Source organism: Sminthopsis crassicaudata, chromosome 2 (assembly GCF_048593235.1).
Source record: "Sminthopsis crassicaudata isolate SCR6 chromosome 2, ASM4859323v1, whole genome shotgun sequence".
NCBI lineage: Eukaryota > Metazoa > Chordata > Mammalia > Dasyuromorphia > Dasyuridae > Sminthopsis > Sminthopsis crassicaudata.
The window spans coordinates 54,147,487-54,169,895 of record NC_133618.1 but is presented as its reverse complement, the minus strand read 5'-3'; positions in this window follow the sequence as shown (position 1 = coordinate 54,169,895).

Genomic DNA, 22,409 nt, shown 5'->3' with positions numbered 1-22,409 from the left:
CACAAAAAATAAAAATAAAGATAAAAAAAAAGAGTTTGGAGAGGATTCATGAAATCCTGGCAAATTCCATTTCCCTTCCTTCCTTTTTCAGGTAGAGCTGATTTTCCAGAGAACCTTCAGCCAGGGTAATTCAGCAGTGAATGAATCATGTTACAGATGATCTTTAAAATAATCATCCCCCTCTTCCAAGCTTTGGTTTTCTCACCTGTAAGATGAAGGGGTAGAGAACTCTATGAGTTCTATCGATCCTTCTAATTCTGGCATTTTTTATTCCGACATTCCTCTGAGCTCTGAATTTTGTATTTTAAGGTTCCAGCCAGTTTTGATATCCTGTGTGCTAAGGTTCTGCCTGGATCTCACACTTCATGTTCTAAGTTTCCTTCCATCTGTCATTGTGTTCTAAAGTTCCTCCCAGCACTAACATTATCTGCTTTAAAGTCCTTTCCATCTCTGACATTCTGTGTTTTAAGGTATCTTGTAGCTCTACCACTCTGTGCTCCGGGCTTCCTTTTATCACCTTAAAATTCCCAGCTCTCTTCAAAGTTTAATCAGTGTTCTTTTCTCTATGAGACTTCCCTTGACCCCTCTATCTATGGGCAATTTTCCCCACTCCCAATTGCCTTGTATTTATATGGTATATAGAATACAAATGCTTATATATGTATCTATTGCTTCTATGTTAGAAAATAATCTCCTTTGGAGGAGTGACTTTCATTTTTGCTTCTGTGTGTCAGCATCACACATGGTGTCCACTATATAATGTCCCTACTGATTGATAGTTGGTTAGTATTCACAGACCACTCTACCATCTGGGCTTGATGATAAAAGCAATTGGACCAATGGCTATATTTCACATTGATCATATGAACCACTGAGAACTTAAGAAAACATACATGTTATCTAGAAAGTTTAGAGAAAGATACATGAAATTAGCTCCCAGTGACAATGTGTCCCCTGCTTCATTTACCCAGTATTTATGGCTGAAGTCCCATCAGCTTTTTCAAGCCTGAAAGCAGTCACTGAGAACAGAATTATGAATTATGAATTAATCATTCAAGTGCCTGGGACTAATTCATCCTGGAGAGAAGAATAAGGAGGGATACAATGTAAGTGTTTAAATGCTGGAAGGAATGTTGTGTGGAAAGCAAGTCAAGTTAACAAGTGTTTACTATATGATGGGCAACATGCCATGAATTGCATATACAAATACTAGCTGAAATAAAGGCAACTCCTACTCTCAAAGAGCTTTTGTTCTAATGGGAAAGATAACACTTGGGGTCTATTTAAGAGCTGGGATTAAGATCCCTCAGGACATGGTAGACAAAGTCATAAGTGAGCCAGGAGTACAGCTTGGAGAAAAAAAGGAAGACATGGCTGGAAGAGAGATTAAAATTGTCCTACTTGGCATCTTTGCAGCTACTAACTGTTGTGATTAAATCTGAAGGACTAAAGCTGTTTAAAGATAAATTGGTTGGTTTGGACATGCCCCTTGGCAAAGCTTAGAAGATGGGTCTCAGTGAATGGGGATGTGGACAAGATGAACGAGTTGTCTCAGGCTCTTGGAAGAGAAATCTCTTGTATGCTAAACATAAAAAGTTACTAAACTTTTGTATCTTTTTTTTTCTTTCTGCCTTGCTGCTGAAGTATAATAGGTAAGGGTAAAAAGTTGGATTCCCAATCCAATAGTCCCCAATCTCCTTGGGGCAGAAACATATGGAAGCTTCAAGTGTTAGCCAATAAAGCCTGGCTGTCATTTGCCTTTATCATTCCATTATATGCACTAAGCTTAGGTCAGAATCCAGAGATCTAAGAGTAGTCTATCTCAGCCTAAAAGATTTTAGAAGCAGTACAACAGTGGTGGAGTGCCAAGGTTTCCAGGAGAAGTATAAGGCTGAGCACTATAACAATAATAAATGACATATATAATAATTATTATTATATTTAAATAAGAATGCATTAAAATAGCATTTATGTAGCAGATTAACATTTGTAGACACTTCACATATATAATTTCATTTAATCTTCACAACTCTTTGAGGTAGGTGCTACTATTGTCCCATTTTATGGGCAAGAAAACTGAGATGGAGAGCAGTTAAATTACTGAACCAGAGTCATAAATATGGGAGGTAGGATTTAACCTCAGTTTTTCCTGAGTCCAAGTAACCAAACACTATGTAGCTGCCTAGACTTCTAATGCTTCTGTCCACATGGCCCAGTTTGATAAGTAAGGTCTTTGTTAAACCTTTGACTCCTATTTAGACAAAGAAAGACTATCTAAGAAGTGAGGTGTTAGAATTTAGCCTTCTAGACAGAGAAGAGAGATTACACTTGGTATAGCCTAGAGATTGCCTTTCAAGAAACTTTAAATTCAAAAAGTCAGCTACCTAGTCTTCTAGAAAGAAAAAGAGGACTTCTTGCCCTTGCTCCCTGTGGCTGGAGGAACATAAAGGGACTATAACCCCTTTTTATTTCCATTAGTATTATTTATTTTTTTAGACTATGCAGATCCAGTGAGGACAGAGTTACCTATTCAGAAAACATTTATAAAGTGTGTTTGCCTTTTAGGGGGAGTCATCCATTTTAACTTAATTGAATCTTTTTTTTTAAATTTCTCTGCCATGTTTACCTTCATCAGAATGGCTTGAAAAGTTCTTTATTTCATTAAATGTCTATTTTCCACTTAATTATATTCAGTTTTTCTGGGTAAGTCATTCTTGATTATAATCCTTGATTTTTTACCTTTAGGAATATCATATACCAAACCCTTCACACATTTAATGAGGAAATTAGTAAATCTTAAATGATGCTGACTGTGGCTTCATAATATTTAAGTTTTTTCTGGCTTTTTGCAATTTTTTCTCCTTAACTTGAAAGCTCTGGAATGTGTCTATAATATATCATAGTAGTTTTCATTTTGGAATCAGAAGGTAAATGGTAGATTCTTTCAATTTCCATTTTGCACTCTGGATCTAAATTATCAGGACAGTGTTCCTTGATGATTTCTTGAAATATGAATCTAGGGTTTTTTTTTTATCATGACTTTTGGATAGTCCAATAATTCTTTAATTATATCTCGTGGATTTATTTTCCAGGTCAGTTGTTTTTATCAATATATTTCACATTTTCTTTTATTTATTTTTTTTCATTCTTTTCACTTTATTTTATTGATTTTTATTTGTTTGTTTGTTTGTTTGTTTTCTCTTGGAAGCATTAGCTTGCCTTATCCTAATTTTTAAAGAATTGTTTTCTTCAGCAAGTTGTTTTTGTTTTTGTTGTTGTTGTTGTTGTTGTTGTTGTTGTTACATTTGGCCTATTTTCCTTTTTAAAGAGTTCTTTCATTCAGTGAATTTTTGTACCTCTTTTACTTCAACTGATTCCATTTTAAATGTTATTTTTTCAATATTTTATGTCTCCTTTACCAAGCTATTTATTTTCTTTTCAATCATTTCTTGCATCATTGTCATTTCTTTTTTGTGATATTTCCCCTACTCCTTTTAATTCTTTCTTTAATTCTTTTTTCCCCTTCCTTTAACTCTTCCAGGAATTCTTATTGGGCTGATGACTAATTTGAATTTTCTTTGAGGTTTTAGTTGTAGCTATTTATACATTTTTATATTCTAAACTTGTGTCTTGGTTTTCCCTTCAATACTGTAGTTTTATGGTCAAGTTCTCATTCTTGTTGTTTGCTCATTTTTCTAACCTATTTCTTGATTTTTAACTTTAGTATAAAATTAGGTTCAGCTCACCTGGGGATAGTGAGGCATTATACCAAGGTTCTTTGTGTTGTTGTTTTCAGAACTAGTTTTGAAAGGTCTATAAGTTCTCAGCGCTTCCAAGTTGGTTAGATCTGAGGAGAGATGTGGCCATTGCTCTCATGGTCTCAGCTCTGGTATTTATCCAAAAAGAGCTCCTTCCCCTCTGCACTCATAAATGGTAGTAGAACTGAGGTGAAGCCCCTTTCTCTTATAACCACAAACACTAGTGGTCCCTTCTACTATGAGTTTCTTCTCTATTGTGACTGACTATAAAGGCTTCTCTTCCCCAGGAAATGCAACTGAAAACTGTGCATGAACAAAAGAGTTGCTAATCAGTGCCTGTTGTACCCACTGCCAGCCAAGAATCCCTTTTGATTTCTCTCTGAAAAGTTGTTAGACCCACTTACTGGGTTTGAGAGCTCTTAAAACTACCACTACTGTCTGTTCCTATCACAGTTGCCTCCAAGGCTCATTATTTTGACTGCCACTGTCAGTCCTGACCCCAGTGAGACTCTCAAGTTGCTTAGCCCAAAAAAGAAGTTGTCTTAGAGTGGAAAATGCCTCAACCTGACCTTTGTTGTCTCTACTACTCCAAAATTCCAGTTGAGGCTTTTTTTTTTTTTTTTTTTTTTTTTTTACTTATCTGAAGAAGAATAGTGGGAGCGTTTGATTGAGCTGCTAACTTCAATCTATCACCTTAACTTCACTCCCCTAGCATTGTAATTTTTCATAATTTTTTTCCTCATCATTTCAACATACTTCCTTAGCTTGGGTAAGAGTGATTATACAGGATAACCAGTTCATTTTTCCATTTGGATTTTATCTGTGGAATTGATTTTTTTATTCCTTGGTAAAAATAAATCAAGGAGTGAGACAGGGTGAATAGTATCTGATTAGGTGTGACAAGAAGGTGCCTTGAAGTTTTCATAAAAACTTGACTTCTAAGGGAAAGGCAGGGAGGGGAATAAAATAGGAGAGTGTTCCTGGCAACAGAATCAGGGACATTCTTTTGAGTCACAGGCGGGATGGTTTTGATCAGAAAAAGGCAACAGCTCAACAGTATTCTTTTTTGTAAATACCACTAAATTACTCAAAGGTAATTGGGAAAGGAAAGGGTGTAGTCTGATGCATATTTTAATATTTCTACTCTGCACCTTTCCTCCCAGTGTACCCACTCAGAAACTGTGTTGTCCATCCATGTTGCAAACATTTGCAAATTGTCAACTGTGTTATAGTAAATTCAGTTGATAGAGCTCTTTCTAAGTCTGGGTTTTGAAAATAAATGATATATATAGAAAAAATTTTAAAAGTCTGCCTATGTTTTTTTTATTATTTTTTTATTATTTATTTATTTATTTTTTTTTTGGTTTTTTTTTAATTAATAATTTTTTATTATATATATATATTTTTATAATATTATCCCTTGTATTCATTTTTCCAAATTATCCTCCCCTCCCTCTATTCCCTCCCCCCGATGACAGGCAATCCCATACATTTTACATGTGTTACAATATAGTCTAGATACAATACATGTGTGTGAATATCATTTTCTTGTTGCACAATAAACTTTAGATTCCGAAGGTACATGTAACCTGGGCAGACAGATATTAATGCTAACAATTTACATTCACTTCCCAGTGTTCCTTCTCTGGGTGTAGCTACCTCTGTCCATCATTGATCAACTGGAAGTGAGTTGGTTTTTCTTTATGTTGAAGATTTCCACTTCCATCAGAATACATCCTCATACAGTATTGTTGTTGAAGTGTACAGCGATCTTCTGGTTCTATTCATTTCACTCAGCATCAGTTGATTTAAGTCTCTCCAGGCCTCTCTGTATTCCTCCTGCTGGTCATTTCTTACAGAGCAATAATATTCCATAACCTTCATATACCATAATTTACCCAACCATTCTCCAACTGATGGACATCCATTCATTTTCCAGTTTCTAGCTACTACAAAAAGAGCTGCCACAAACATTTTGGCACATATATGTCTCTTTCCGCTCTTTAGTATTTCTTTGGGATATAACCCCAGTAGTAGCGCTGCTGGGTCAAAGGGTATGCACAGTTTGATAACTTTTTGGGCATAATTCCAGATTGCTCTCCAGAATGGCTGGATTCTTTCGCAACTCCACCAGCAATGTATTAGTGTCCCAGTTTCCCCACATCCCCTCCAACATTCATCATTATTTGCTCCTGTCATCTTAGCCAATCTGACAGGTGTGTAGTGGTATCTCAGAGTTGTCTTAATTTGCATTTCTCTGATCAATAGTGATTTGGAACACTCTTTCATGTGAGTGGATATAGTTTCAATTTCTTCCTCTGAGAATTGTCTGTTCATATTCTTTGACCATTTATCAATTGGAGAATGGTTCGGTTTCTTATAAATTAGGGTCAGTTCTCTCTATATTTTGGAAATGAGACCTTTGTCAGAACCTTTGTTTTTAAAAATATTTTCCCAATTTGTTACTTCCCTTCTAATCTTGTTTGCATTAGTATTATTTGTACAGAAACTTTTTAGTTTGATGTAATCAAAATCTTCTATTTTGTGATCTATAATGATCTCTAGTTCTCCTCTGGTCATAAATTCCTTCCTCCTCCACAAGTCTGAGAGGTAGATTATCCTCTGTTCCTCTAATCTATTTATTATTTCCCTCTTTATGCCTAAATCATGGACCCATTTTGATCTTATCTTGGTATATGGTGTTAAGTGTGGATCCATATCTAATTTCTGCCATACTAATTTCCAGTTTTCCCAACAGTTTTTTCCGAATAATGAATTTTTGTCCTTAATGTTGGTATCTTTGGGTTTGTCAAAGATTAGGTTGCTATATATGTACCCTTTTTTGTCCTTTGTATCTAATCTGTTCCACTGATCTACCGGTCTATTTCTTAGCCAATACCAAATGGTTTTGGTGACTGCTGCTATATAATATAGCTTTAGATCAGGTACACTTAGACCACCTTCCTCTGAGTTTTTTTTTCATTAGTTCCCTTGCAATTCTCGACCTTTTATTCTTCCATATGAATTTTGTTGTTATTTTTTCTAGGTCATTGAAATAGTTTCTTGGGAGTCTGATTGGTATAGCACTAAATAAATAGATTAGTTTGGGGAGTATTGTCATCTTTATTATATTCGCTCAGCCTATCCAAGAGCACTGAATGTCTTTCCAATTATTTAAATCTGATTTTATTTTTGTGGCAAGTGTTTTGTAATTTTTCTCATATAATTCCTGACTTTTCTTTGGTAGATGGATTCCCAAATACTTTATACTCTCAACATTTGTTTGGAATGGAATTTCTCTTTGTATCTCTTGCTGTTGCATTTTGTTAGTGATATATAAAAATGCTGAGGATTTATGTGGATTTATTTTGTATCCTGCCACTTTGCTGAAATTTTGAATTATTTCTAGTAGCTTTTTAGCAGAGTCTTTGGGGTTCTCTAAGTATACCATCATGTCATCTGCAAAAAGTGATAGTTTAATTTCCTCATTTCCTACTCTAATTCCTTGAATCTCTTTCTCGGCTCTTATTGCCAAGGCTAACATTTCTAGTACTATATTGAATAGTAATGGTGATAGTGGGCAACCTTGTTTCACTCCTGATCTTACTGGGAAAGGTTGCAGTTTATTTCTATTGCATATTATGCTTACTGAAGGTCTTAAATATATGCTCCTGATTATTCTAAGGAATAGTCCATTTATTCCTATACTCTCAAGAGTTTTTAGTAGGAATGGATGTTGGATTTTGTCAAATGCTTTTTCTGCATCTATTGAGATGATCATATGGTTCTTATTAATTTGATTATTAATATGGTCAATTATATTAATAGTTTTCCTAATATTAAACCAGCCCTGCATTCCTGGAATAAATCCTACTTGATCATAGTGTATTATCCTGGAGATGATTTTCTGAAGTCTTTTTGCTAATATCTTATTTAAGATTTTAGCATCAATATTCATTAAGGAGATTGGTCTATAATTTTCTTTCTCAGTTTTCGATCTACCAGGTTTAGGTATCAGTACCATGTCTGTGTCATAAAAGGAGTTTGGTAGGACTCCTTCATCCCCTATTTTTTCAAATAATTTATATAACATTGGGGCTAATTGTTCTTTAAATGTTTGGTAGAATTCACATGTGAATCCATCTGGCCCTGGGGATTTTTTCCTGGGGAGTTGATTAATAGCTTGTTCTATTTCTTTTTCTGAAATGGGACTATTTAAGCAATTTATCTCCTCCTCTGTTAATCTAGGGAGCCTATATTTTTGGAGGAAGTCATCCATTTCACTTAAGTTATCAAATTTATTGGCATAAAGTTGGGCAAAGTAACTCCTTATTATTTCTCTAATTTCCTCTTCATTGGTGGAAAGATCCCCCTTTTCATTTGTAAGACTATCAATTTGATTTTCCTCTTTCTTTTTTTTGATCAAATTTACCAAAGGTTTATCTATTTTATTGGCTTTTTCATAAAACCAACTCTTGGTTTTATTTATTAATTCAATAGTTTTTTTTTTACTTTCAATATTATTGATTTCTCCTTTTAATTTTTGTATTTCAAGTTTAATTTTTGGTTGGGGGGTCTGCCTATGTTTTTATATGTGTCTCCCTTTGTCTCTCTTACACTCTCTCTTTCTCTCTCTCTCTCTTTCTCACACACACACACACACACACATCCCTTCTGGCTTCTCCATTCTAACTTTACGTTTCTTCTTCTTTTCTCCTTTCCTTTCAGTTAATCTTTCAGAGAACTTCTCAAAATGACTTTTTGTGAGGAGGCAGGACTGGAGCAGACCTGGGCCATTCCTGAGTGTGTCTGTGACCCATTGACCAGCAGAGCAGGGTAGCTGTTTTCCTCTCCCCTAAAGACTTGTGAGTTTCCCCCCAAATATAGAAAGCATAGATTAATGTTTCCTCTACATAAAACCCAGAAGAAACTAGCCTGCTTCTTTATCCACAAGCAGAATGAAAGGAAGAATGCCTGGTACACTAGAACAGCTTGAAAAACTGAAAATAGTATGCTTCAATCTGCTTTCAGAGTCCATAGTTCTTTCCCTGGGATGTGGATAGCATTTTCCAACATGAGTCTTTTGGAAATTTCTTGGATCATTGTATTTCTGAGAAGAGCTAAGTTGACTATAGCTAATTTTGCTGTTACCGTGTACAATATTCCCATGATTCTGCTCACTTCACTCAACATGAGTTCATGCATGTATTTTCAAGTTTTCTGAAATCTTATTGGTAATCATTTCTTATAGAATAATAATAATCCATTAAACTGATGCCATAATTTATTCAGCTATTTCCAGACTGATGGACATAAACTCAATTTCCAATTCTTTGCCATCACAGAAAAAATTGCTAAATATTTTTGTACATGTGGATCCTTTCTCTTTTTTTATGATCTCTAAGATATAGACCTAGTATAAAGATTTTGCCTGATCAAGGGGTTTATAGCATTTTGGTAATGGTTCTAAATTATTTTCTAGAATGGTTGGATCAGTTCGCAACTCTACCAAAAGTGCATTAGTGTTCCAGTTTTCCTAGATCTTCTTCAATAATTATAATTTTCCTTTTTTTAGCCAATCTGACAAGTGTGACAGAGTATAGAAGATTTATTTTAAATTTAATTTCTCTGAATAGTAGTGACTTAGAGCATTTTTTCATATGATGATAAATAATTTTGATTTCTTCATCAGAAAATTGCCTGTTCATATCCTTTGACCTTTTATCAACTGGGGAATAACTTAAATTTTTATAAATTTGACTCAATTTCTACATATTTGAGAAATGAGGCCCTTATCAGAAACACTGTCTGTAAACATCTTTCTCTTTTCTTTCTAATCTTAAATGTATTGATTTTGTTTGTGTAAAAATGTTTAAATTTGATATAATCAAAATTTCTCATTTTGCATTTTAAAATGTACTCCATCTTTTATTGTTCATAAATTCTTCTCTTCTCTATAGCTATGACAGGTAAACTATATATTTTTCTCTATATTTGCTTAAGGTTTCAACCTTTAAGTCTAAATCATTTTGACAATATCTTGATATATACAATGTGAGATTTTGATCTAGGCCTAGTTTCTGCTATTTTCCTGTTTTCCCAACAGTTTTGGTCAAATAGTGAGTTTCCATCCCAGAAGCTGGGGTCTTTGGATTTATCAAACACTAGATTACTATCATTCTTGACTACTGGAGACACTCTTGTAGGAGCTCACTGTTAGCATCTTGTGTATTATAGTCATTTCCTAAATAACTTTTATAATTTTTGGTTGCCGCATGGTAGGAGACTCATTCTTATCTACCAAAGTAGAATTAGAACCACAGAATGCAAAAGTTCGAAAGGACCTATGGAAATAGTGTCAGAGCTGGAAGAAACCATAGAACATAGAATATCAGAATTAGGAGGAAATTAAGAATGCAGAACATAAGGTCTCATCCAGTGCTGATTGGACGATACCTTAGAACATCAAATGTAAAAGTTAGAAAAATCCATGAGACACAAAATGTTAGAACATAGAATGTAAGAGATGGAAAGAACCTTAGAACATGAGATAAATAAACAAAGAAATCATATTTAATGAGTATTTAGTCTAAATCTTTTGTTTTATAGATGAGGAAACAAGTTTGATTAAGTAAAAGGACTTGTTGAAAATGGTATCATTTCTTCAGATTTGGTGAAACTGAGCCATCGCTATTACTGACATTATAGTCAGTGTACCTCAGAGTTTTCTTAATAGCTCACTATATCCAATTACCAACCTAAATCTCTTGTCATCTTCCCAACTATTGCAAATGTACCTTTTCCCCCTTCGCACCTCTTTCTCAGAATTCAGTAATAAAATCAACATTATCATGCTTCTAGAAAGGCTTGACTCTCTGGATCAAAATTCCCTTCTTTGATCCCCAATCCCCATTATCTTCCTATAGTAGAATGTAAAATCCTTGAAGGTAGGAACTGCTTTACTTTTTATGTTGGTACTTCCAATTATTTTTTTAAATAATAGCTTTTTTATTTTCAAAATATATTCAAAGATAGTTTTCAACATTCACCTTTGCAAAACCTTGTGTTCCAAATTTTTCCCTCCCTCCCCTAGACAGCAAGTAATCCAATATATGTTAGACATGTGAAATTCTTCTAAGCAAATTTCCACAATTATCATGCTATACAAGAAAATGAGACTGAAAAGAAAAGAAAAATGAGAAAGAAAACAAAAACAAGCAAACAACAAAAGGTGAAAATACTGTGTTATGATCCATGTTAAGTCCCCATAGTCTTCTTTCTGGATGTAGATGGCTCTGTTTATAACAAGTTTAATGGAATTGGCCTGAATCATCTCATTGTTTAAAAAATCATGTCTATCATAACTGGTAATTGTATAATTTTGTTGTTGCTGTGTACAATGTTCTCTTGGTTCTACTCACTTCACTTAGCATCAGTTCATTTAAGTCTCTTTAGGACTTTCTGAAATGATCCTGCTGATGATTTTCTTGTAGAACAATAATATTCCATAACATTCATATGCCATAACTTATTCAGACATTCCTCACTGATGGGACATCCACTCAGGTTCCACTTCCTTGTCAGTACAAAAAGGGCTGCCACAAATATTTTTTCACATGTGCGTCTTTCCCAGTTTTCCCACATCTCCTCCAATATTTATCATTATATTTTCATGTAATCTTAGCCAATCTGACAGGTGTGTGGTGGTACCTCAGAGTTTTCTTAATTTGCATTTCTTTGATCAATAGTGATTTAGAGAATTTTTCATATGAGTAGAAACAGTTATAATTTCTTCATCTGAAAATCGTCTTTTCATATCCTTTGACCATTTACTAATTGGAGAATGATTTGTACTCTTATAAATGTGAGTCAATTCTGTGTATGTTCTAGAAATGAGACTCTTATCAGAACCTTCAGATGTAAAACTTTTCCCCAGTTTTCTGCTTCCCTTCTAATCTTATCTGCATTGGTTTTGTTTGTACAAGTTCTTTCTTTCTTTCTTTCTTTCTTTCTTTCTTTCTTTCTTTCTTTCTTTCTTTCTTTCTTTCTTTCTTTCTTTCTTTCTTTCTTTCTTTCTTTCTTCCTTCCTTCCTTCCTTCCTTCCTTCCTTCCTTCCTTCCTTCCTTCCTTCCTTTCTTTCTTTCTTTCTTTCTTTCTTTCTTTCTTTCTTTCTTTCTTTCTTTCTTTCTTTCTTTCTTTCTTTCTTTCTTTCTTTCTTTCTTTCTTTCTTTCTTTCTTTCTTTCTTTCTTTCTTTCTTTTTTTTTTTGCTGAGGCAATTGGGGTTTAGTTACTTGATTAGGGTCACACAGTCAGGAATTGTTAAGTGTTAAGAAGTCAGATTTGAACTCTCAGGGCTGGTGCTCTGCACTACACCACTACACCAACTAGCTGCCCCTGTACATTATTATATTAAATTATTACATACATGATTATATATATTAACATTATTAGATTAACTTAATATAATAGAAATTATCCATTTTGCATTTCATAATGTACTCCAGTTCTTCTTTGGCCATAAATTCGTTCCTTCTCCACAGATCTGAGAGGCAGACCATTCTTTGTTCTTGTAATTTGCTTATAGTATCATTTTTTTATGTCTAAATTCCATTTTGACATAATCTTGATATAGGGTGTTAAGTATTGGTCAGTGCCTAGTTTCTGCCATATTATTTTCCCATTTTCCTAGCAATTTTTGTCAAATACTGAGTTTTTAATTTCAGAAGCTGGGGTCTTTTGGTGTATCAAACACCAGATTACTATAGTCATTGACTATTGTGTCCTGTAAACCTAACCTATTCTACTAATCATAAAATTGGCTATTTTTTAGCCTGTACAAATATTTTAATGACTGCTGCTTTATAATTTAGTTTTAGGTCTGGCATAGCTAGGCCACCTTCATTTGCATTTTTTTCATTAATTCCCTTGAAATTCTTGACCTTTTTGTTCTTCCAGATGAATTTTGTTGCTATTTTTTTCTAGGTCTGTAAAATAATTTCTTGGCAGTTTGATTGGTATGGCACTGAATAAGTAGACTAATTTAGGTAGAATTGTCATTTTTATTTTATTAGCTCAGTCTATCCGTGAGCACTTAATGGTCTTCCAATTGTTAAGATCTGACTTTATTTGTGTAGAAAGTGTTTTGTAATTACATTCATATAGTTCCTGACTTTTTCTTTGCATTCAGACTCCCAAATATTTAATATAATCTAGATTTATTTTAAATGGAATTTCTTTTTGTATCTCTTGCTGGTAGACTTTGTGGATAACATAAAAAATGTTGATAATTTATGTGGATTGATTTTGTATCCTGCAATTTTGATAAAGTTATTAATTTTTAGTAGTTTTTTTAGTTGATTCTCTAGGATTCTATAAATATACAATCATATCATCTGCAAAGAGGGATACTTTTGTTTCCTCATTATTTACTTTAATTCCTTTAATTTCTTTTTCTTCTCTTATTGCTAAAGCTAACATTTTTATATAATATTAAATAGTAATGCTGATGGGGGCAATTTTGTTTCACTTCTGATCTTGTTAGGAATGGTTTTAGTTTATCCCCATTACTTATACTTGCTAATGGTTTTAAATAGATGCTACTGATCATTTTAAGGAAAACTCCATTTATTCCTATGCTCTTAGGAATAGGAATGGGTGTTAGATTTTCCCAAATGCTTTTTTTGCATCTATTGAGATAATAATATGATTTCTTTTAATTTGGTTATTGATATAATCAATTATGCTAATAGTTTTCCTAATATTAAACTAGTCTTATATTCCTGTATAAATTCTACTTGGTCATAGTGTATTGCCCTATACAGTTCTTCATACAGAGACCTGGCACAGAGGAAACACTTATTAAATGCTTTTTCATATTTCTTCTATCAATCTGTCAGTTAACTAATTTCTCCTATTTCTTTTTCCCTTCCCTCTTTTCCTCTTCTCTCTCCTCCTTTACTGTTCACTATTCTCCATTCCTTTTTTCTTGTCTAGTAAAAACTCAGCCCTGCAGCTTTTTGTCCTTTTAAATTCTCCAATTACTACATGATTTTGCTGTCTCCCACAAAACAACTGGGCAGCAAAACCACAAGAGTCCTTTTCAGCACTGACATCTCATTGCTGCCACTCTTGCTTCCTCAAGATCCTGAGAGCAAAGGACACAAAATGAGGGGGTGACTAGGAAGCATAAACAAGTCACATAAACTCTATCTTCCTTGGTTTGAACTTGAAGCTCATTCACATGTAGCCCACATTTTTTCAGTGATTTAATGTTATTAAAAAATGTACCTTCTTAGGGAAACTAATAGAGTCTGGTTTTAGCCCAGATTTGCAATTAGGGGAATTAGTAATATGATCCATCATCATCTTAGCGAATACATCTAATAAGAAATCTTCTGTGGCCCCCTGGGAAGGCATTCTCCTTCCAAACCAGGTCAGTGGGGGCTGTGGGCATACAGCATCCTTCCCCCTTGGGAGGTGAAGTTCTTATTATGTGGCAAAAATTTGGTAAGAGCTAATCATACAAAGAAAGTAAAAGAAATAGGGACGAGGGAGAGAAAAATAAATGTTTGTTTAAAATTCAAAAAAATACACATATACATATTATATATATATATGTATATATATATAATAAATTATGTACAGACAGACACATATTATCTATCTATCTATTGGCAAAAATACTCTCTGCCCTCAGTAAACTTGTATGTTATTAGTGGACAATATGCCAAAACCAGAGTAGATTTAAGATTACAGAGTAGAAGAAAGGGAAATACATAAATTTGGAAGCAGCTTTAGGGATTTGGAAAGTTCCTCATCAGCCTCAGATGATGAAATCAGAGAAATTGAATAGAATCACAAATAAAGAATGTCAGAAACAGAAAGAACCTAAGGGATTGCTTAGCTTACCTGCAGTAGCCCTCAAAGGAAGAAACAGGCTCAGGGAGGAGAATAATAAAAATAAGAAGAATGGCAGGTGTTTTGATAGCACTTTAAGCTTGGCCAAGCACTTTGCATTTGGTATCATCTTGGATGCTCACATCAAACTTGTGAGGTAGATGTTGTTTTGCAGATAAGGAAACTGGCTAAGACAATTTAAAGATTTCTCTGAGCCAAGATAATTTTTTAACTCAGGTTTTATGACTCTTCACTGTGTGACCTGGATAGATAGAAAAGGATTTGTTTATGGGCATGGTGGTAGGGACTGGGATAAATTTCACACACACACACACACACACACACACACACACACACACACACACACACTTCAAAGTAATCATTGTATAGACTTGGGATGGAAAATGCCATCCACATCCAGAGAAAGAATTTTGACTGAAGGCTAATATTTTCATGCTTTTGTTGGTTTCTTTCTTTCTATCTTGTGTTTTTTTCTCCCCTTTGGTCTGATATTTTTTGGTTAACATGACAAATATGGAAATATGTCTAGAAGGGTTACACATATTTAACCTAAATCAAATTGTTTGCTGTCTTAGGAGGGAGGGAAGTAAAGAAGGGAGGGAGACAATTTTAGAATACACAATTTTACAAAAATGAATGTTGAAATCTGTCTTTACATATATTTGAAAAATAAAATACTATTGGAAAAAATAAATAAAAAGAAATGAAATAAAATAATATTGTAATCCAACATTCAAGCCCAGAAATTTGCATAAAGCTCTACTTGTTGGAATGATTATATTTTGCTCAGTGTCTATCTGACTTCCCATTATATAGGCACAGAACACTGAGCAATGTTCTTTTCACTCAGTGAGGACAGTTTTATACAAATAATGAAACAGGGATTATAATAAAACAATAGTTTGAATTTCCATCGCACTTTTCTGTTGACAGAGTGTTGTTCTCATAATACTCCTATGTCTCAGTCAATCTGAGTGTTGTTGTCCCCATTTTTCAGAAGGGGATATGGGCTCAGAGAATTGAAACAACTTGTACAAGGTCACACAATTGTTAAATATCAGAGCTAGGATTCAAAACCAATTCTCCTAACACAGCAAAACTCAGAGAATCAGAAAAAATGCTTGAATTAGCAAGGATCGGAGATATCACATAACTACCATCCCACAACTTCCCCTCTTCTCCTCTCTTTTATCACAGACAAGGAGGAGGAATCCTAGTAAAGCAACTTAGTTGCTCAAGGCTATTTAGCTATTTCGTGGCAAAACCCTAGAGTATACAACATTACTTCTCTCCCAGCAGTCTTGTACTGTGAGCAGAAGCTGCTGTGTATTCTCCTTTCTATCTAGGCAACATCTGTCTGGAGATGAGAAAACCAAGAGGAAAGACCACCCACAGAGAGGTTGACAGTCTCCAGTTACCTGGAAAGATACTAGTCAGAGGCTCATGGACACGCAGAGTGACATCTAGATCCAGAAGACACCTTACAAACTCTTTATATGTCATTCCTTATAATCCCAGGTGAATTAAAAAGCCTTAAACCACTTCCAAGCAAGTAAATTTCTATCTACCCATTTTAAAAGACAACAAAACAAAAAAGATTTCAATCGTTTACTTAATATGTTGTTTCTGCATATTGCATATCCCGTAACCTCACAAAACAAAGCACAGGGAAACCACTAGGAAAATGGGGGATTATGCTTTCCACATTTTAGAAAACATATTTTGGAAAACATTCACAGGCTTGCATACAGAGAGCAGCACGCACATAGACACACACATAAATGAGCATCTGAACCTCAGCTTCCTCCCCTACAAAATCAGGAGATTGAGAAAAAACAAAAAGAATGTTGACCCAAATTATCTCAGAGGTTCATTCTCGTTCTCAGTTCTAGAATTTCTTTCTCTCTTAGTGTTCAAAGAATACCAGAGATTCTAAAGCACCTACTTAAGTACTTGGGTGCTTTGGGGTAACCTTCATTGACCCTCTTGGCTACCCTGGACCCCTTGAATAAATAGCACTCAACCATCTGGAAGTTTCTAGAGGAGACTGATAATGCACATTAGCGTATGGCTGCATCAGAGAGAAATCATGGTTAAGCAATCATGGCTTATTAGCACATTAACCATTGTAGCTTCTCAGGGGGCAGCAATGACTTGGGGCTTTGAAAATGAAGAAATCGAGAGACAGGAGACTAGAATCATAGAATGTTAACAACTAGAAAAGAACTTTGGATATAGAATGCCAGAGCTGAAAGAGCCCTGAGAAATTTGTTCCATTCCCCACATTTTACTGATAAAGGCATGAAGTCTTAGGGAGATGTACCATAATCAGGACTAGAACCCAGATTCTCTGTCTCTTAAATGTGAGCATTTTCCAGTAGCCCCAGTGACCCAGAACAGAACAGGCTGGTGTCTCCCCTTCCCAACTCTGGTTCCTGGATGGAGCCCATATGGAGGGAGATTTTGCTTCATGCATTTAGAGCTTGGACAGTCAGGAAACATGCACTTATTAAGTACTTACTCTGTGCTATGCATTGTACTAATTACTAGGGATCAAAAAAAAGTGAAAAAATATGACTCAAGGAGCTCACATATGTACATACAAGCTATATACAATGCAAATTAGTAATAATCTTAGAGGGATTTACAGTGGATGGGGTGGAGGGATTGACAAAGTTTTTCTGCAGAAAAAAAGAATCTTGGAGGAAGCCAGGAGGCAGAAGGGAGAGGATTCCAAAAGTGGGGGAAACAGCCTGGGCAAAGAAAGAATCTGGAGATGGCGTGTTGTGTAGTCAAGAAACAGCAAGGTCAGTATCATTGGATTGCAGAGTATAAAGTAAGGGACAGTTGTAAAAAGCTTTCTTTAAAAGCCAAACAGAGGATTTTAGAGTAGATGCTGGAAGCAATAGGGAGTCAGGGGAGATTATTGAGTGAGGGGTGAGGGTAAAGGGAATGACATCATCAGACCTGGACTTTAAGAAGATCTTCTTGGGAAAGTTTGCAGGACCAGTTTTCCAGACCTGAAGAGGTTCAGATGGGTTGTTTATTAAGCTTTGAATAAATGCCTGTGTTTTTTAAATGTACCTGAACCCTGAGCTTCAAGGTTTCTCAACTCCAGCCTGAACTGCAGGCCACATACTTCATAGCCTGCTGAGCCTTTCCATGAACTGACAAGTCCTTATCAGCCCTGGGAGGAGATAACATAGTCCAGTATCCATGTGTCAGGAAACAAGAAACTCCATAAAAAGTGGGGTAAGGCAGAGCTCTGCAATCCAATCAAGCTTTTGCCCTTAACCATTCCAGGGTGGAAGAAATAGCATTTTATATTATGGAATTTTTCCCCCTTCTTGTTCTTTCTTAGTTGAGACCAATTTTGAATAAATAACTCACAACCACAGAAATATTACACCAAAGCAACAGCACTGGGTGGCAAATTTCTCTGTTACCACAAATATCCTTTCTCCTTTAGAATCTAGATTGAAAGCATTTGGATTTGTTTGTTGGTCCCATCCTCATTCAGGCTTAGAAAGTTCCCAGGGCTCAAAGGAGGCCAACATACCTATTTCCATCCTCAGATGGTTTCTGCCCATCACCAAACATCCATTTCTCCTCCGTTCACACTTTTCCTGTGCTTTCATGTTTTTTTTTCTTCAAAAATGGAGGATGGAGATGAAGGATGCAGTGAGAAGGGACTAGTTTGTCCTCTCTCCTCTATAAGCTGAGGGTAACTCAGAGGGTTACACCTCAGGTCAGGACATCTAGGTTTGAATCTGCCCTGAAAACTTCCTAGTTAACTATGGGCAAGTGACTGAACCTCATAGCCATTGATTTCCACTTCCTTACTTTTTGTTGTTTATTCATTTTTATTGTGTCCAACTCTTCATGACCCTGTTTGGGGTTTTCTTGGCAAAGAAACTGGAGTGGTCTGCCATTTATTTTTCCAATTTATTTCCAGATATGGAAACTAAGGCACATAGGTATTAAGTGACTTGGTCAGGGTCACACAGCCAGTAAGTATCTGAAGCCAGATTTGAACTGTGTCTTCCTGACACTGCCTGGTGCTCTATGTACCACTTAGTTATCCTATTCATTTTACATATGAGGAAACCAATACCTGGTAAGATTATTGGACTTTCCCAAGAGTGCACAAATGGCAGTAATAATACTTGCTTGCTTCACAAAGGTGTTGGGATGGAAGGACTTTGCAAACCTGAACATGGGTTTATGATATTGTTATTTCTCCTGCTTAGAAACAAATCCCAAATTGGAAATTCAAATGCTGTTACTCTCTTCTCAGGTTCTCTTCTCTTATAAATTCAACCCAAATATTGGAATTAGCCACTGAACATATGATAATGGCACAGTCCCCATTTTTATCTGATGTCTTGGAACACTGGGTCCTGGGTGCCTCTTTCTGCTTCTATGGAAAGAGGCACAAGTTGATGGAGAGACTTTTGGGGAGAGTGAGAAGTGGAGTTTAAGAGTGAAAAGAGGGAGAGAAAAGGCATAGACTTTGAATGACAGATGGGGTGCCTCCTCAGAGCCACAGCCATGATAAAAGGCAGCCTCCAGTATGTTTTTTTTTAATTTCTGGCCTTTGTATCCCCAGAAGCTGCTAAGAGCAGATTTCCTGGGTGACATCATTCCCCCTTGGGTTTTATCTAATTTGGAACTCCCAAGTTTTCTGATTCTTATATCTAACCTAAATAGCATAACTCCACGATGAATATGCTGCTTACTGTTCATAATTATTTTTGTTCAACCAACTTTTGATGGAAAAGATGCTGAAAAGAGTAAGTAAATCTATGCTCTCCCCCACTTTATTTCAGCCAGTAAAAGTGACTTTTATTCTGAATCCCTTGTGGAGCATGATGATCCTAAGACTACAAATATTCAGTGTGTGGTAGATGGAAATAATTCTGGTCTTAAAACTTCTCTTAGAGATAGTAGATAGAAGGAGCAAGTCCTATCCATGGCCCTCCTCCTGCTTCTCACATAGGGGAAAAATCTCTGTCTCCCTTGAAGATAAAGATGGCCAGATGCCTAATCATACTTACCCAGCCTATCAGCCACAGATAATACTCAAACCCAGAATTCCAGAGCTAGAAGCAATCTTAGAAATACTGGAGGAGGCAGCTAGATAGTGCAATGGATGGAGTGCTGGCCTTGAAGTTGGGAGACCCCAAGTTCAATTTCAACCTCAGATATTTAATACTTCCTAGTTATGTGGGCAAGTCACTTGATCTCTACAGTGGATTTTGTTATCCAATCCCTTCTCATACAAATTTCCCAAATGTATGGAGTGTATAATCCCCATACATGCTTGGCAGGTACTTAGTAAAATGTTTGTTGTTGTTGTTGTTCCTCCATTGTTTTTGAAGAGGACCAATGCTAAAACTGTGCGATATCTTCACTTGCATGTGGATTGCATTTAACTAAAAGAGAGTCATACAAAGTTGATAGCCTCATTCTCTCTTCCAGAGTCATGGCAAGTCCAATGGTGAGATAAAAGTTAGGATGATTGGCTATCACCTGGGATGCAGTGGTTGACCTTAGTATTTGTTGATGTCTGACCAGTGGTTATTCCAGCAAACTATTTCAACAATAGGAACTTCCAACCTTGACCCAGAAACATTGCACAGCTTTAAAAACAAAACAAAACAAAAACTATTAAAGATTAAAAAGTATTAAATAGCTATTTATCTATTAAAATGTAAAATTACAATAAGATTTTTGGGACACTCTATATGTAGATGAAGTTAAGCACTTTACATACAGTCTTTTATTTCATTCCTCAAAATAGTAGTGTGAAGTAGGCTCCTCCCATTTTCCATGTAACAAAAGTGAGACTTAGAATGGGTCCAAAGTCCCATGGCTGGTCTCAGGGAGAACTTGAACTTGGGTCTTCTGACTCTAAATGGAGTAGTCTTTCTTTCTGATCCCCTAAGAAGTATCTCCATTTTACAGACAGGGAAGGGAAACTCAGAAATGTGAAATTACTTGTTTAAGTCTACATAACTAGTAATGACTGGGAAAAGATCAAATTCATATCTTCAAATTCCTTTGAAAGCCTCTCATTTTGACTGTCTCTAATTTAAACCTCCTATCTTATCTCTAGTGTATTCTTGTATTAAAAATGACTAGTGGTGCGTAAGGCATATAGAATTTAGTGTTACTGCCTCCCATCCTCACCCAGTTATACAGAAGATTGATAAATATCTATCCTTATTTCCTCACCTAATCCTCCTTCTAAGAAAGAACTAGTTGTGTACTCTTTTGAATGAATGGACAGATGAGGAAATGAATGAATTCACTATGTTGTATGTAAATAAATAAATCAATATGTAGTGAATGAATGAATGAGTAGTGTAGTAAATGAGTGAATGAATGAATAAATTCCTCAGCTGTTAGTACATTCCCCTCAAAATCATCCAGGAACTGTTTTCCTTTTTGGTTTTGTATCGTTAGCTCAATTCCTACACAAACACTTATTGCATGTTTCTTGGTTTATTGGTCAATTGACTATTGATCTAGGACCATTCTAATAAGTACATGGAAGTTCATCACCAGAAAATTGACCACCCAAAGATGACTTTTTTCTTTTTTTTTAGCCATAGTAATTCACTAAACTATCTCCTATGAATGGAGGTATTTATTGATAGAGAGCCCACACTGCTGAAATCATAGAATCTTGAAATTCTGTAGAATAGCATAAAAAAGAATATAATTATTTTTTCATGGAATTGGCTATTGCAGAGCATAGGCACTCATACCTTAACAGTATGGTGTACTAATTCTTTTCAACAAACAGTATTAATAACCTACTATACAGAAAATATATTTTTGCCAAACTCTTGAGGATATAAAGACAAAAATAAAATAACCTTCATTGGCTGAGGAGTTTGCGTTTTCTCTTATACACAATGGAGAGGAACTTAACATTGTGTCTTGGGAACAGTATTTTAGCTGTTGTGGCAGATAGGTGGGAGAAGGGAGAGACTAGAAAAAGGAAGAATTAATTAAAACTATTATTGTAGTCCAGTAAAAAGGTGATTATTGTCCAAACTAGGCTAAGATAGTGTCTGTGAAAGGGGGTGGACTGAAAAGATTTTGTGGAAGTAGAAATGATTAAGACCACATTTGATTGCATATTACTAGGGAAAGTGAAAACCATATGGTTAATCCACCTGCCATCTTTTCATGACTTTTCCTTGCCTTCTTTCTCTAGCTCTTGGTTATTTCAAATATAGAGATATGGGATTTGGTATCCCTCTCAAACTTATACTTATAATCACAGAAAACAAAGAGTAGATAACAGAGGTAATGAGCTACCATCTATGTATTAGCACTTGGTAATCCATATTCAAAATTGGAACACTTTTCTCTGATGAATCAGAACAGAAAATCTAATTGCATGAGCAAGAATTGGAATGTCTTTGCAGTGATTGCTGGGACAAGAGTTTTCTGGGAACTGAAAGCAGAGGAAAAACCTGATTTATAAGACTAAATCACACTTGAATGGAGACATTGTAACTTCTTCCTCCCCATTGGCCATGTAAAATTTGAATCAGAGCTACTCAAGAAGTAGGACTCTAGACACAGATATAGAAAGGTAGTTAATTGATGGAAGAACCAGTTTCCAGAAACAGGACCACTGGTAATAAAGAAGGAAGCTGGCTATAGACATAGGCATTTGGAAGTGAATAGGAACAGAACTCTGGGACACCAGTTGT